General features: G+C 48.5%; 1 protein-coding gene across 9 annotated transcripts in view; it reads left to right on the top strand.

The window, feature by feature from the left end:
- The first annotated feature begins 1,193 nt into the window (after positions 1-1,193).
- The window catches only part of Agtpbp1 (ATP/GTP binding carboxypeptidase 1), a 156,770-nt gene continuing 145,838 nt past the window's right edge, over positions 1,194-12,125 (top strand). For 2 of the 9 annotated variants that reach the window (XM_040756107.1, XM_040756110.1), the window contains exon 1: positions 1,591-1,737. The gene's annotated coding sequence lies outside the window, so the exon portion shown is untranslated. Of the gene's footprint in view, positions 1,277-1,303; positions 1,388-1,587; positions 1,738-12,125 lie in introns of those variants that run through there. The other 7 variants (XM_040756109.1, XM_040756108.1, XM_040756106.1 and 4 more) reach the window with 6 other exon arrangements.

Genomic DNA, 12,125 nt, shown 5'->3' with positions numbered 1-12,125 from the left:
GTGGTTTAAAGATATTTTAAATTCTATAATCTACCATCTAGTGTTCACTCGAGGAAAACGATAACATTTACTAACACTAACATGGCAGTCTCTTATCCTCTTAGTAAAGTTCTCTGTCACTAGCAAACTGCATGAAGCACTGTTTCACACCCGGAATTACATTTTGAATGGCCCTTTAGGAACCTGCTAAATTTTGCTTAAAACGTTAAGAACAAAATAAAACCCCTAAAGGGCTCAGTTTAGTCCCCTACCCCTAAGTGAAAGTTTTACATCCCTTACTCCAACTACCACCAACACCAAGCATGACCTATGCGCCTTAAAAGGCAAATGATGTCTTTATTAACAATGCATCTGAGCGTTTAAACACAGTCAAAACACAAGCGTGTTTCCATGATTTCTCCCATACGTCTTTGCCTTTAGCGAGTGACTTCGCATCAATGTTTTGGAGACTACACATTCGGCGCCGTTTTGTCCACAGCACCGACGGGTATCTCATTTATCCGGGTCTGACCAGGGGTTGCGGTTCATGCTTGCAAGAAGCCAGGAGGCACAGCCTTCCCGGCCTGTTCTGGGTCTCCTTGGGGTCAGAAAAGGACTAACTAGCCTTACCACCGAGTCCCCGAGGTTGATGGGATCTGGGGAACTAAGACAACCCCCGCCCCGAGCCTGAAAGAAGCCTCCAGGCAGCGCGGGTGGTTGGCAGAGGTGGGCGCCGGCTCAGCTGCGGAGAGAAGGCGGCGGCTCTGGCTGGGACCGAAAGACCAGGCTGTGGATCCGAGGACCCGTGTCGGTCCGCTGGCGGGCGAGCGCGGTGACGCTGGCCCGGGGCTCACCCAGAGGCAGGAGCGCGCCCAGCTCGGAGCCCGCCCGTCCCTTCCTCGCCTGCCCCACCCCGCGCCTGAGCACCCGCCCCTCCCCCTCCAGGCGTGCTGCGCCTGCGAGCGCCCCGCCCCGCCCCGCCCGCGGGCACGCGCCCCGTACCGGCCCTCCTCCCCCGCCCCGCCCGCGGGCACGCGCCCCGTACCGGCCCTCCTCCCCCGCCCCGCCCGCGGGCACGCGCCCCGCACTCCTCCCGCCTCCGCCCCCGCCCGCGGGCACGCGCCCCGCGCCCGCTCGCCCTCCTCCTCCTCGTCCCCCCCCGCCCCGCCCTGCGGGCGCACGCGAGCGAGCCGGCTTGTCCGAGGCGTGAGTTGGGCGGGGCGCCGCGCTGACGTTGCCCGGGATGCGGGCAGGTTCCGCAGCCGTCTTCGCCGCCTCCGCCTCTCCTGCCACCGGGGTTTGTATGAAAACACCGGGCGGCGGGCGGCGAGGGACCCGCCGGGCGCCCCGGGAGCCGCCGCGGGCGCGGAGGCCGAGCGCAGCCCCCGCCAGCGCCCACGCCGAGCCGGTGAGCGTCCCCGCCGTCCCGCGCGTCCCGCCGGCCGGACCCGTCAGCCGGCTCCCGGCGGCGCCTCTGCTCACCCGGCGGGGGCGAGGCGCGCTCCGACGCGGGGAGGGCCGGCTGTCGAGCACGGCGGCCGCCGCCGCCGCCCCGTGCGCCGCCCGCCGCGCTCCGCTCGCCTCCGGCTGCCCGCCACTCCCCGCCTGCGCCCCGCCGCGCCCCGGGACGCTTTGATTGGCTCCTGGTTGACAGTTTAGCGCCGCCGGAGGCGGTCGGGTGGACGTTGACGGCCTGAAGCTCGTCCGCTGGCACCTCGCTCGCTGGGCTCGCCCGCTCGCTCGCTCTGGGCGTGCGAGGTAACGGCGGCCGGACCGGCTGGCGTCGCGCGTTCCCGGCGGCCGGCCCTCCCTCCCTCCCTCCCTCCCGGCCACCCTCCAGGGCCGGGAAGGGTAACGGCGCGCCCCACCCCCGCCTCCGGTGCACGGCAGGCGGTCCGCGGGGACCCCTGGCCGGCGCTCGCACTTCTCCTGGCCAGCCTTCTGAGTTATGCTCGCAATTCTCCCTCCTCGCGTCCCCGAGATAGGAAGTTATTTTCGTGATTGTGCTTTTGGAATGCCTGCCGTCTGGCTAGCCAGAAAAAGAAATGGTTTATTTAAGGCACCTTGAACGGTACGGATTTTCAAACACGGGGCCAAGTGTCAACGCCACAGCCCCGGAGATCTGTCTGTATAAGCCGATCTCCCTTCACGGAGGCCCCTTGGCGGTCCGCGCGTTATTAGTCTACCCGGATCTCTCCCGGTTTGCTCGGTCTCCCGTTCCGCTTCTCCTGAGTCATATTCTACAGCGAAGCCACACGTTCCTTTTGAGTGACCGTAGAGTTTTACCTTGAGTTGGTGGATCGGTGTGTAAAATTGTAATCTTCGTTGAACTCTGAAACAGACCGCTTTTTGTGTTTGACCAACGTTACAAAATGTGGAGTATGTTAATGTAGCTTAACCTTTTGTGGTAGCAATTAGAGGTTTTTTTTTAGAATGTATTTTATATGTGTATGAGTGTTTGCATGTATCTGTGACCACCGCGTGTGTACTTGATGCCCGAGGAGGTCAAAAGGGGGCGTCAGATCTCCCGGAATTGGAGTTGCTTTTGTTGTGAGCCACCACGTGGGTGCTGGGACCTAGACCCACCCAGCTCCTGCGAAGACCAGCAGCGGTGCCCCCCTGAGCCGTCTCTTCAAACCCGTGGTAGCCATTTTAATAATGCTTTTCCCAATTGATTTGTATGGAGGTACCCCCCCCCCGTGTGTGTGTGTGTGTGTGTGTGTGTGTGTGTGTGTCTGTCTGTCTGTCTGTCTGTCTGTCTGTATGTGTATGTGCATGTGCGCGCGTGCGTGTTTAGGTGTTGGTCAGAGGACATGAGAGTTTTGGTCCTCTCTTTGACCTTGTGGGTGTGCAGGATGGGGTTGAGGTGGGCAGGTGCCACTGCTTGCAGAACCATCTTGCTATCCTCCTTGAATTGAAGCATTGTCTCTAGAGAAGTCTGGCTACACTGCTGTGCAATGTTTGACGACGTGTGAAATGTTTCAATTTGTATTACAAATACAAATCTTGTTGCATTTGTAGTAACATAATGCTGAGGTTTTGGGGTTTGTCTTTAAGCTCCTTCCACACGAGTCATCTTCAAAGTGCACTCTAGCAGCTCGGATCCTTTAGCATCTAAGTCAGAGCCGTAGAGAATGGTTGGAGTCCTCTGCACACTGCTTAGCATCTCTCATTGAGCAGCAGGCATCAGGGTAAAGGGTGGAAATGGTGCAGGGTGGGGGCCACGCCTTAACCTTGGTGTCATTGTAGGTTACAGTGCTTGTGTACTGCAGAGCAGTGTGCCTAAGGAGCTGGGGCCTGGCCAGAGAGGCTGAGTTTGTGTCCTGGCTTGCGGTAGGCCAGTTGTTTATCCTCTGGATTCAACTCTCTCCATGCCAAAAATGGAGATGATGGTGTTTGTGCCCTTAGGATGATCTCAAACATGAAACAAGTCAATGCCAATGTAGTGCTTTTCCACATTGCGTAGTTATAGGAAGTGCTCAGTAGACATTACTGTTCCTGCTACTGTTTTCCCTCAGTTAATCAGACAAAGAAAGAGTTCAGGCTGGTTGGGCAGCATTAGCGCAGATTAAATCCCCTTGATCCATTTTCTTTTTTGAAGCTGCGAGTGTGTAGTCCCACTGTCGTTCTGTGGATATGAAAGTTTTAAATAGAACAGATACTCCCTGAGCGGACTGCCCTGGGGTGGAGAACTGGGTATCCTTGCCTGTTCCCTTTGGCAGAACCTTGGAATGTCTCCCTCATGGTGGTGGTGGCTGCTATTTTAATCGCCTATTTTCCAGTTATTGACTGTTTCTCTGACTGTCATATGTTGCTGTTGGATTTATTATCAAAATACTAGTGGCTAAATAGACGTTTCTAGGATATACAAAGTAATTCTATCTACACACTCTGCCTTGTCTTTATTGATGCTCCATGAAGTGATGCTTTGATTTGACATGTTCATTTTAGCTCTCATGTAATTTTCCTAGGAGAATGGCTCTCCCTCATTAATAATTTCATATTCTTGTTCTTGGTTTGCAAGAATTGATGCAGCTTGAACATCTATCTGATATTCTTGGGGCCCACAGGTGGTTTAGATTTTGGGTTTTGGAATATTTTCATCCATCTAATAAGATATTTTGAAGATGGTACCCAAATCTGAACACGAAAGACATATATTTCACATATATATGTAGAATGTGATTTTATATGAAAGTTTTTAGTGTTCCTACATTTTGTCTGCAATATGGCAAATGAGGTCAGCTGTGAATTTTCCATTTGTGGCATCGCTTTAGTGTTCCAGAGGTTTGGGACTTTGGAATTCTGGATTAGAGTTGTGTAGCCTATATTCAAAGCCTGTGGTTAAATCAGATATTTTCAAACTTGATCTCAGGACTCCTTTTACATTCTTAGAAATCATCGTACTTTTTTTTTTGTAGATTGTATTCGTATTTTGTTACAATTAATATACTTTGTTAATTCACTTATAATGGTAGCCTTGAACACATTACATATTAATATAAACAACATAGTTGTAGATGAACAAACACAGCCTGTTAAGAAGAGTGGTAGTGTTTTACATATCTGTGACATTTTCATGCCCTTTCTCCAGCTCTTTGCTTTCCCTCCCTTCTCTTACCCATCTCCACCCCTTTGTTTTTGGAGTGCGCTAGGCAAGGAAGACCTCTACCTCTGAGATACACCCCAGACTTAGTTTGTCTAAACCTTTGATATCAAATAATACAAACAGATAGGTTATTTCTGCTTCAGCATTCAACTTATTGCAGTATGTTGTTTAGGTTGACGTGTGTGTGTGTGTGTGTGTGTGTGTGTGTGTGTGTGTGTGTGTGTGTAGGAAGTCCAGCTAGATACAGTCATAAAGGTGAGGGGATAATTGTGGATAGTTTTGTTTAATATGTTATCAGAACTCAACAAATGGCATTGTCATAAAAGTTAGTTGCAACATGGAATCTGAAATCCTATCTGAATTTCTCATACTCATTTATACTTGAATGCATTGTTGTGAGCATTAAATGGAACTTATTCCCTTTTGAATTTGTAACAGTTTGTTGGCCAGGTATTAGTATTGGTTCACTGAGTTGAGCCCATCTTCCAAGTGGTGTCACATTTTATTATACAGTACCAAAGAAAGCCATGTTTTGGGGTCCTAATACTGGGGATTGAACCCAGGGCCAGTCGGATTGCTTCTGTACTTTTTATTTTGGCACACTTTCATTTGCTGGGAATGCTGGCCTACTCTACCAGGCCCAACATAAGTCACATTTGTTAGTATGTTTATTCCCTGAGAAATTAATAGAAAGTTGTTTGTGTTGGAATACGATGATGGAGATGAGTTTTGCAAAGTTCTGCTTAAAAATATATTTTTGTGTGTGCATCTGTGCTGTGGTGTGCATGTGCAGGCCAGAGGACAGTGACTGTCTATTCTCTCCTTATTCTGTATGACACATGGGTAGTATCCACAAAACATTGCTATGTACTGAACAGTCAGTTAATGATTGTCTCAAGACCAAGGAGATCCATAATGGAACTGAAAGCTTGAATTAGTCTCTTTTTTTCATGAAACACCATTTGAATGGAAGTATGCATGTTTAAACTTGGGTGTCTTGGCAGAGGTTTTCACAGAAACGAACAGAGTAAGTCTACTTTCTCATCAAGTAAACAGATGATTGTTATGTTTGTGACAATGATGCCACCTGAGCTTTCAAAAATCGGAACTCTGGAAAGATGGCTTAGCAGGTAAAGGCATTTGCTGCAAAGTCTGGGAACCCACTGCCTCCCCCTAGGCCTGTCTCCCTCTTGTTGGTCTCTTTCTTCCCCCAGACAGCCTGCCTTCTGCTCTCGTGACACACGCAGCTCTTTACCCCAGGTCTCTTTAAAGCCCTTCCTTCGTGTGCTGTTGTGACTCTCACTATGCTGTCTTTGTAGTAATAGCTGCTAATACAGCTGTGGAGTGGTAATGTGGTTTGCAGTATGAGAATTAGTGATGTGAGTACCTTTAAATAAATCAGCCTTATAGTCAACCAATAACTAAATCAAATTTTATGTCATTGTAGAAACTATAATTTGCTATTGGTTTATTTTTAAATTAGGGTGTTTATTTATTTTTGGCTACTGAGTAGTGTGACATACATACATACAACATACATACAACATACATACATACAACATACATATCCCTTATCACTTGTATATCTGGCAAATCCATAGGCTGACTTTGTTTTGTTGATTGTTGAGTTTGCTATGCATGAGGTTTCTTAAGCATTTTTTCTTTAAATTAGAAACAACCTTGCTTCACATGTCAATCCCAGCTCCCTCTCCCTCCCTTCCTCCCCCACCTCCCACCAGGCCCCCCAACACCCCACCCAACCCCCACTCCAGTCCCTCCATGGGGGATCTCCAGAGTCTGTCATTTCGTTCAGGGCAGGGCCTATACCATCCCCCAAGAGTTGAGGCTGAGAAAGCATCCCTCATTGTGGGATGGGCACCCAAAGTCCATTTGTGTGCTAGGGATAAATACTGATCTACTACCCACGGCCCCATAGATTGCCGAGGCCTCCTCACTGACACCCACATTCAGGGGTCTGGATCAGTCCCATGCTGTCCTTCCAGTCATCAGTCTGGGGTCCAAGAGCTCCCCCTTGTTCAGGTCAGCTGTTTCTCTGGGTTTCACCAGCCCGGTCTTGACCACCTCGCTCATCACTCCTCCCTCTCTGTCACTGGATTCCAGGAGTTCAGTTCAGTGTTTAGTTGTGGGTCTCTGCCTCTGCTTCCATCATTCACTGGATGAAGGTTCAGTTAGTGATTCCTTAGAAAAATTTAAGGAGGTTTATTTTCATTTTATGTGTATAGGTGTTTTGCCTACATGTCAGTGCACCATGTGTGTGTTGTGCCCTCAGAGGCCAGCAGAGGGCGACAGATCTCCTGGAACTGGAGTGAGGGGCGGTTGTCAGCTGTTATTTAGGTTCTGGAAACTGAACTCTGGTCCTCCGCAAGAGCAGCCAGTGCTCTAAGCCACTGAGCATCTCTCCAGTCCATGGAGTCAGCTTGTTTGCTTTGTTGCCTGCGGTTTTTTCACTGTCCAGTCGTTACTATGGCTAGCACTGAGCGAGTAGTTTTCCCCAGGAGTCCTATGGTTTTATGTCTTACTCCTGGGTCTTTAATTCATAATGGTTTCAGGGATCATTCATGTTGTAGCTATAGCAAAATCTTACTTTTATGACTGACTAGTACTCCATTGTAAACACACCACAGTCTGTTCCTACATTCATCTGTTAGTGAACACAGGTTGTTTCTACCTTTGGTTATTGTGAATAATGCTGGTGTAGGAGTCTGTAGTAATCTGTAGGATTACTTCGGATATAAGTCAAGAAGTGTAATTGTAGTTGTAAGTATAACAATCCAAAAATAGGAAAAAGACCTGAAGGGCTATTTCTCCCAGATTCGTGAGTGGTCAGTGAGTCCTGGAGAAGGTTCTCAGTAGAGTTAATCACTAATACAGTCAGAATTACATACTGTTCCTCGCCTAGGATGGCTGTCATCGTGCAGCTGGTGTGGGGGAGGCTGTGTAGAAACTGGAAGCTTTGGAAGTCACTGCACGGTGGGGCCGTCACTGTGCGCAGCTTTGGCCGTCACTGCGCGGTGGGGCCGTCACTGTGCGTAGCTTTGGCCGTCACTGTGCGCAGCTTTGGCCGTCACTGCGCGGTGGGGCTGTCACTGTGCATGCGCATTGATGGGGACTGGTTTGATGGCGGGTGATGGGGTGGACTTGTTTGGTTTGGTTTTTGTTACTCTAGTGCAGTGACTTCTAAGACAGTTGCTCATGTCCCAGAATGGCTTGCTGGTTCATCCTCATACTTCATCCTCAAAATTGTCATGTTATTAAGTATATTTATAAACTACAGATATGAGTATTTAATAGTTAAGGCCATAATAAACAACCAAGCAAGAGGCACAGAACAGTCTAGTTTCCTTTCCTTGGTGCAGTTCTGCAGAGCTCACCTTCATTGGAAATGCTCTGGACCAGCACAGTTTCAGAGTTTGGAGGTTTTGTTTTATTTTATTTTCAGAAGGGACTATTTGCATGGACTTTATAAACCAAAACTGCAAGTGTCCCCAAACCCAAAGTTCTGATGCCTGAAAGGTGTTCAGTTTGTAAATTATAGATGTCCACCTTGTCCATGCAGAGCATGGGAGTCAGGATGCAATGGGTTATAAAGTAGAAACAGGTTTTCATTAGAATTAGAATTTCCCTCCACGTTTGTTACACTTGCAGTTTATTTGTACCTAAAAGCAGTTGTGTTGTGTTCGGGAAGGTGGGAGATCACCAAGGTAGTGAAGCCTTCATCTTCCTCTTATGCAATCCAGCCGTAGCTACAAAGGCCACCCCTCTAGCCAAGTAAGTGCAGAATCACAACCAATTCTAGTAAAATGCTGCTGTTTTTATTTAATGTGAGGACCACCGTTGTTTGGACCATGAAACATTTTTAAAGCTTTTTAATTAAAAGAAAAACAAAAGCAAAAATTTCTGATCTTTCAAAGTAACCTCTTTAGATCCCAGATTGAAAAATCTTCAGACAAGACACTGAGGTCTCTGATTATTCTGTTTCAGACAAACTACAGTTTTGTTTTTCCAGATAGGGTTTTTCTCTGTAACAGCCCTGGCTGTCCTGATATTAGCTTTGTAGACCAGGCTGGTCTCAAACTCACAGAGATCCGCCTGCATCTGTCTCCCATGTGCTGGGATTAAAGGCGTGCGCCACCATATGAGGCAGCCAGATGAATAATTAAAAAAAATAGACAAGAAATGCTAGTGAGGATGTGTGGGAAAAGGAATTCTTACTCACTGTTGGTGTGAGTGTAAATTAGTACCCCATTATGGAGATAGAGTGGAGTTTTGTCTTTCTTAAAAACGGAGCTGTTATATGACCAACATACACCTCTCCTGGGAATGAACACAGGGGACTCTGAATCCTAACACAGACACCTGCTTGTCCTTGCTCATTGCTGCATGATTCACAATAGCAGGGAAATGGAACCAGCCTGATGCCCATCAGCAGACGGATGGACAGTAAATGTGTATACGTAGAAACAGATTTTACTCAGCTGTAAAAGAATGAAAATAAACATTGAAGGAAAATGGATGGATCTAGAAAGTAAGCATTTAAATATTTGTGTGTATGAGTCTTTTGCTTGCAAATGTACCACCGTGTGCTTGGTGCTTGTGGAGGTCAAAGGCGGGAGTTGGATCCCCAGTAGCTGGAATTGTAGATAATTGTCAGCCATCATTGTGGCTGCTGAGAACTGAGTTCAGTGTGGCTGGGATGTAGTGGTGTGTGTGTGTGTGTGTGTGTGTGTGTGTGTGTGTGTGTGTATGTGTGTGTATGTGTGTATGTGCGTGTATGTGTATATATGTGTGTTTGCGTGTATGTGTGTGTGTTTGTGTGTGTATGTGTGTATATATGTGTGTGTATGTGTATGTGTTTGTGTGTGTGTATGTGTGTATGTGTGTATATATGTGTGTATGTGTGTATATGTGTGTATGTGTGTGTGTGTGTCTGTCTGTCTGTCTGGGGTGTACTGGAAGAGTGTGGAGAGGACAGGAGTGCAGAAGCATCAGTGTGGAAGTCGTGTCCCTGAGACAAACAACACGATTTTATAGTGGCAGAAGAAAGGGCCAGGCAGGCATTCCGCGGTCCTGGCTGCTGGGTTGTCCCTTAGCGTCCATTCTGGGTCTGTGCTTGGGGCGGTGCACCTCTTCTTCTGGGTGCTAGCTCTTCCTTCCTTCCTTCCTTCCTTCCTTCTTCCTTCCTTCCTTCCTTCCTTCCTTCCTTCCTTCCTCCTTCCTTCCTTCCTTCTTCCTTCCTTCCTTCCTTCCTTCTTCCTTCCTTCCTTCCTTCCTTCTTCCTTCCTTCCTCCTTCCTTCCTTCCTTCCTTCCTTCTTCCTTCCTTCCTTCCTTCTTCCTTCCTTCCTTCCTTCCTTCTTCCCTCCTTCCTTCCTTCTTCCTTCCTTCTTCTTTCCTTCCTTCCTTCTTCCTTCCTTCTTCCTTCCTTCTTCCTTCCTTCTTCTTTCCTTCCTTCCTTCTTCCTTCCTTCTTCCTTCCTTCCTTCCTTCCTTCCTTCCTTCTTCCTTCCTTCCTTCCTTCCTTCCTTCCTCCTTCCTTCCTTCCTTCCTTCCTCTTTCTTTCTTTTTGTTTTTTTATTTATTTTTAAATTAGAAACAAGGTTGCTTCACATGTCAATCCCCGGTCCCTCTCCCTTTCCTGCCCCTCTTCCCACGTTCTCCCACCAACCCCTCACCCCACTCCCCCCTCCCCCAAACCCCACTCCTTTCCCTAGGGAGGGTGAGGCCCTCCATGGGGGTGTCCATAGTCTGTCATTTCATCCAAGGCAGGGCCTAGGAGTCCAGATTGAGAGAGCATCTCTCATTGTGAGATGGGCACCCAGAGTCCATTTGTGTGCCAGGGATAAATAAGGATCTATTACCCAAGGCCCCATAGATTGCCTAGGCCTCCTCACTGAAGAAACCATCCTGAGTGAGGTAACCCAGTCACAAAAAGACAACCATGGCATGTACTCTCTCATATATGGATTTTAGACATAGATCTGGGGAGTGCCAGCCTGCAATCCCACGGCCAGAGAGTCTGGGGAACAGACCTTCATCCGATGGCTGATGGAAGCCGAGTTGCTAGCTCTTTCTAGCACACGTGTAGTGAGCACACACTTTTACAATAAGGCTCTCCCTTTATTTACCCTGAAGTACGGTGGCACATGGCAAGGTGCTTCCTTTTACTACGACTTGATGCATGTTTTGTTGATGTCCATGGGAGGCCTGCCCTTTTCTGAGTGGAAACTGACAGGTGGATGTGGGGTGAGTGTGTCAGGCAGAGGGGAGGTGGTGGGGACTGGGAGGAGGGGAGGGAGGGAAACTGCGTCTGGGATGGAAAGTAAAATAAGCAGCAGAGTGTAAGGAATACCTGGGACGTAGGGTTGAGATTTGGTCTTTTTTGCCTGGGACTTTTACGTCCCTAAAAGCAGAATTGCTGGAGGATCGGTGTCTTCGTTGAGGCTTGCCTGGGTTGCATGCATGGTTATTAAGCATTTTCCACCGTGGTGGGCATGAAGGTGTGAGAGACAGGCAGTTGTGTTAACAGGCACTGACTTTGTGGAGTCTGGTCCCCAGTTCCCTGGGGTCGTTTATGCAGATTGCTCAGTCTCTTTCTCCTCCTGGTTTTCTTTTTTTGTCATTGCGGGAGTAAACATAATTTTGTTTCTTTACAGCCTAATGCGGAGAGTAGAGACATACCTGAAGTTAAAGTATTTTATTGTAAACTGTCAATTTGAGTCTTTTTTGAATAATATTTTTACAATTTAGGTGTTTTTGTTTTGAGACAGGGTTCACTCTGTAGCCTTGGCTGTCCTGGAACTCACTCTGTAGACCAGGCTGGCCTCGAACTCACAGAGATCCCCTGCCTCTGCCTCGTAAGAGCTGGGATTGAAGGTGTGCACCATCTTGCCCAGACTGAATAATATTTTCTTCTTTGAGAATCTCACGCTGTATTTTGAACATATTCATGGCCTCTCCCAAGTCTTCCTGTAACCACCCTCCCCACTCTCCCGCCCCTTGTCACCCGTTTTCAAGTTTCTTCGTTCCTCCCCCATTCCCAGTCCAGTCTGTGTTGGTCGGCTAGCTACTCAAGCTTGTGATTGGCCTGTGAGATGTCACAGCGATAAGCAGATACTCTCCCTCTCCCGACAGCTGTCAGATGCTCTTCGATCTGGTCACACTTGTGTTAGGGCTGTACGGCTTCTTCCGCCGTCTGTGCTGCGGCTGTCTCTGATCCCAGTTGTGCAGGTCTGGTGCACACTGTCATAATGGTTTTGAGTTCATGTGTACAACTGCCCTGTTGTGCCCAGGCAGTAAAGCAGTTTCCTTCATTTCGTCCACAGTTCTGGCTCTTACAGTCTTTCCACTCCTGTATGAAGACCTCCACACTCAGGCCCCGTGCAAGAGGTGTGGAATGCACACGTGAGTGCTCACCCAGCTCTTGGGTGAGCCAGGAGGTTGGAGGTCCAGGCCACTTGGACCTTGGACTGCTTAGTAGGAACTTCATCTCAGGAAAAATGAAACAAAACATGGTTTGCCT

The sequence above is a fragment of the Mesocricetus auratus genome, unplaced genomic scaffold, assembly GCF_017639785.1.
Source record: "Mesocricetus auratus isolate SY011 unplaced genomic scaffold, BCM_Maur_2.0 Super-Scaffold_100013, whole genome shotgun sequence".
NCBI classification, from domain to species: Eukaryota; Metazoa; Chordata; class Mammalia; order Rodentia; family Cricetidae; genus Mesocricetus; species Mesocricetus auratus.
This window is presented reverse-complemented; position numbering and strand designations above follow the sequence as displayed.